Genomic DNA, 5000 nt, shown 5'->3' on the forward strand with positions numbered 1-5000 from the left:
GTGTCGGTCGAACTCGGTCGGTCATGTGATGGGGCGCGCATGTGCAACGGTGCCTTTCCGCCCACTACTCGCTTCGCTCTCTGGCATGCACGCGGGACACTGATTAGGCATGGCTTACCGCATCGACCTTGTATTGTTGTCATCTGTAGCAGTTTGCTAGACAAGTAAACCAGATGAACGTACCTGATGTGAGTGTTGTTTATGTACGCTCGGAACACGACATGGTGGCAGCGGTGGGATTCTTTACCCAACCGTGAGTTTTGAAATAGTCGAGCATAGTCGTACGGAAGAAGAAGAGCATGCCATTCAAACCGCCTGAACCACTCGACTTTGGGAGGCCCGACCAGTGGCTCACGTGGCGTAAGCGTTTCGAACGCTACAGGGTTGCTTCTAAACTAGACAAAGAACAATTTCCAGTCCAGGTCAGTTCCTTAATCTATGCTATGGGCATACAAGCCGAACAGATCTACGAACAGTTCGAATATGACGAGGACAATGACGAAGCAAAACTGGAGGACGTACTGAAGTTATTTGACACGCACTTCGTTCCACAAAAGAACGTCATACACGTTCGAGCTGTCTTCAACACCAGAAGCCAACACAGCGGCGAGCAAATCGAACCTTACGTCAGAGCCCTGTACGAACTTTCTGAGCACGCAGATTTTCATAACCGCGACGAAGCCATTCGCGACAGGTTCGTCCTTGGTGTGAACGACCGAGAACTCTCAGAAAAGTTACAAATGCAAGCAGACCTGAATTTGCAAGACGCCATTAAGCAAGCCAGGCAGTACGAGCAAGTCAAGAGACAGCTGTCTGAGCAACGTTCCAGTGTTGACGCTGTACACACCGGTACGCAGCGATTCAACAGACGCCCTCGCGGCGGTGCAGGTGCAGCAGGTACCAGCTGTGACAGTGGCAGCAGCGGTCCAGCAACCAAGCACGCCGGTTCCAGGGGTGGATTTCGTCATCCGCGTGGTGGCGGTCGTCGCTTTCCTCAGGAGGGGAGAAGTGACGCATCATGTTCACGCTGCGGACGTGGACAACACAAGAAAGACAGTGACTGTCCAGCAAAAGGGAAGCAGTGTCACGGCTGTGGCAGGTACGGACATTACTTTTCTTGTTGCCGTTCCAAGCAAGTCAACGCTGTCGACGCAGAAGAAGTGTACTACATGGGTGTCGTACACAAGCAGGGAGCTGAACCAGCATGGTACACTGACCTATCATTTGGACGTCGCAAGATCAAGTTCAAGATCGACACAGGTGCAGATGTGACCATCATTTCCAAATCCCTCTACCTGACCCTTGTCCCGTGTCCCAAACTTATCCCCACCTGTGCAGTCATGCACGGCGCAGGCGGACAGATATCCTGCATAGGATTCTTTAGGGACACTACCTACATCAACGGTCAAGAGTTTCACCTGGATATCTATGTCGTCGACAGCAAGACAGAGAGCTTATTAAGCAGAGAAGCCTGTAAACGCATGGGACTTGTCCAACGTCTCGACAGCATACAGCCAGCGTTCGGTGAGTTGGACCAGCAACCAGTCAATTGCCCACCGGCAAAGATCGTCTTGAAAGAGAACAGCCAGCCCTACAGTCTGCACACAGCTCGGAGAGTACCCATACCTTTGATGAAGAAGGTAGAAGAAGAACTGGAAAGGATGAAGAAGGCCGGAATTATTGAGGAAATAACCGAGCCTACAGATTGGTGTTCTCCGATGGTGCCAGTTTTGAAGAAATCTGGAGCGGTCCGGATCTGCACGGACTTGAAAAAGCTGAACCTGTCAGTCAAGAGGGAGAGGTACCCGATTCCGACTCTCGACGACATTTTGCATCGACTCAAAGGAGCGAAGATTTTCAGCAAGCTGGACGCAACGTCGGGGTTTTATCAAATTCCTCTCGACCCAGAAACTGCCAAGTACACAACCTTCATCACGCCATTCGGAAGGTACTACTACAAAAGACTTCCGTTCGGAATATCCTCCGCTCCCGAGATTTTCCAACGTACGATGGAGATGATCCTGAAGGGAGAAGAAAACACGATCTGTTTCTTCGACGACGTTCTCATCTACAGCAACTCAGATGAAGAACACGAGCAGCATCTTGAGAGCTCCATGAAGAAGATTGTCGAGGCCGGGCTCAAGCTCAACAAGGAAAAATGCAGCTTCAAGCAGTCAGAGATCGAGTTCCTTGGTCACGTGATCAACGCCGACGGAATCAGACCAGACAAGAAGAAGATTGATGCCATCATCAACATGCCTGACCCGACCAACGTCACAGAACTGAGAAGAATTCTGGGCATGATGAACTTTCTGGGACGATTTCTGCCAAACTTGTCGTCAGTCTTGAAGCCTGTCACCGAGTTGCTGGAGAAAGACAAGGCGTGGAACTGGGGACAGCCACAGACACTCGCGTTTTCAAAAGCGAAAGAGCTCCTGACAGCAGCTCCTACTCTCGCTTTCTTCGACTTGACTAAGCCGACAACGGCCAGTGCCGACGCGAGCAGCTACGGTATTGGCGGCGTACTCCTGCAGCAGCACGGGGAGAAGATGAAGCCAGTCGCTTTCTGCTCAAGAACTCTGACATCAACGGAACAAGGGTATGCCCAGATTGAGAAGGAGTGTCTAGCTGCTGTGTGGGCGTGCGAAAAGTTCGAACGTTATCTGATCGGTCTGGAGAAATTTACGCTCGAAACCGACCACAAGCCGCTCATTCCTCTCATCAACACCAAAGATTTGGACGAAACGCCCATCAGATGTCAGCGGATGCTGATGAGACTGATGCGATTCAGCTTGACAGCAAGTTATTCACCAGGCAAGACACTTGTGGTGGCTGACGCCTTGTCGAGAAGTCCTCAGTCGCCTGTCCAAGAGGGGAGAGAAGAGACATCGGAAGACAGAGCCGATGTTGCCACACTACTGGCGGAAGATGTGGAAGCTCACGTCGACGCTGTCCAATCTTAATGGCCGGTTACAGACAAAAGACTAGACGAGATAGCAGCACTGAGTCAGCAAGATCCTGTCGTCAAAGCAGCTCTACACTACACGGCCAACGGTTGGCCCAGGTACGTCACTGACGTAGAGCCAGCTCTGAAAGACTACTACGCATTCAGAGGGGAGTTCAGCATACATCGAGGTCTTCTCGTCAGAGGCGTCCGGATCGTCATTCCGCAGGTCTTGAGAGAAGAAATGCTGAACCGGATTCACGAAGGCCATCTCGGGATAACCAAATGTCGAGAAAGAGCAAAGTCGACAGTTTGGTGGCCAGGCATCAACGAAAACATCAAGCAAAGAGTGTCAGCATGTCAACACTGCGAAGAGAAGCAGCCATCCCAAAGAAGTGAGCCACTTATGACAACAGAACTCCCAGACAGACCATTCCAGATGGTTGCTGCAGACTTGTGTGACTTCAAGGGACAGAGTTATCTTGTTCTGATTGACTATTATTCAAGATATCTTGAAATCGCTCATCTTCCGAGAGAGACATCTGAAGTCGTCATTGGACGGATGAAGAACATCTTCGCACACCACGGAATACCAGACGTCGTCGTCACGGACAACGGTTCTCAGTTCACGTCAACAGAGTTCCAGAGCTTCGCAGCAGCATGGAAGTTTACTCACTCGACTAGCAGTCCATACTTTCCTCAGTCGAATGGAGAAGCCGAGCGAGCAGTACAAGAGGCCAAGAAGATTCTCGCTCAAGAAGACCCGTTCTTAGCCCTACTCAGTCACCGGGCTACACCTACGACGCCAACAGGAACGAGTCCAGCGGAGCTAGCACTCGGAAGAAAGATGCGAACGACGCTCCCTACTCTCGCAAGCAATCTCATCCCAAAGACGGTCAGAAGGGATGCGATCAAGGCGCGGGACGAGCAAGCAAAGCTCAGAAACAAGAGTGACCACGACAGACGTCATGGGACAGAGACCCTGCCGCCACTAATACCAGGTGACACTGTTCTCCAGAAACTAGACCACGAAAAGTCCTGGGGAAAACCAGCAACAGTCCTGCGTCAATGTGCACCACGGTCCTACGAGATACGGTCAGAAAGGGGACAGTATCGTCGGAACAGACGACACCTCAGATTGTCTTCCCGACAAGTGTTAGACAGGCCTACCATGACCAACATCCCTGTCCTTTACCCTGTCCCAACCCAACAGAGTCCTGTTCCTGAAACGCCAAGCCAGCGCAATGCAGACCAGCCAGGTCTTCGTTCTCCGGAACCTCCACCGACGCCTGGGTCCCCGCGACGTCCTCCAGCGGCGCCTAACCCAGGGCAGCAACTGTCGACTCCGGTCATAAAAACCCGCTATGGAAGAACTGTGAGACCACCGTCCCGCTTCGAAGAGTGAACCATCGACTCCGCAGATCAGCAGCAAATGAACAATGACTGTTTCGGTTCCGGTCGAAAGATTCGTTACTGAAACCCCTATTGAACTTTAATTTTAAATGATAACGATAACGTTTCGTTTCATCAAGATCATTATATCTTTTTATTTGAAGGGGGGAGATGTGACGGTATTCGGTACCTCTCGGGTCGTGTCGGTCGAACTCGGTCGGTCATGTGATGGGGCGCGCATGTGCAACGGTGCCTTTCCGCCCACTACTCGCTTCGCTCTCTGGCATGCACGCGGGACACTGATTAGGCATGGCTTACCGCATCGACCTTGTATTGTTGTCATCTGTAGCAGTTTGCTAGACAAGTAAACCAGATGAACGTACCTGATGTGAGTGTTGTTTATGTACGCTCGGAACACGACAGATAGGACGCCTGCCTCCCATGCGGAAGGTCGCGTGTTCGAATCCCGGCTGGCCAAGCCTGGTGGGTTAAGGGTGGAGATTTGTTTCGATCTCCCAGGTCAACAAATATGCGGACCTGCTGGTGCCTTATCCCCCTTGTGTGTGCACTGTATTGTATTGTATTGTATTGTGTTGTGCTACTTTGAACTGCATTGTGTTGCGCTGTATTGTTTTGCATTGTATTGTACTGCACCCTATTGTCT

At 51.3% G+C, this 5000-nt stretch overlaps 1 protein-coding gene across 1 annotated transcript in view; it reads right to left on the reverse strand.

The window, feature by feature from the left end:
- LOC138978198 (uncharacterized) overlaps positions 1 to 5000 on the reverse strand; it is a 15839-nt gene that overhangs the window by 4906 nt on the left and 5933 nt on the right. The gene's annotated exons all lie outside the window — the stretch shown is intronic.

The sequence above is a fragment of the Littorina saxatilis genome, linkage group LG10 (genome assembly GCF_037325665.1).
Source record: "Littorina saxatilis isolate snail1 linkage group LG10, US_GU_Lsax_2.0, whole genome shotgun sequence".
In the NCBI taxonomy this organism is placed as follows: Eukaryota; Metazoa; Mollusca; class Gastropoda; order Littorinimorpha; family Littorinidae; genus Littorina; species Littorina saxatilis.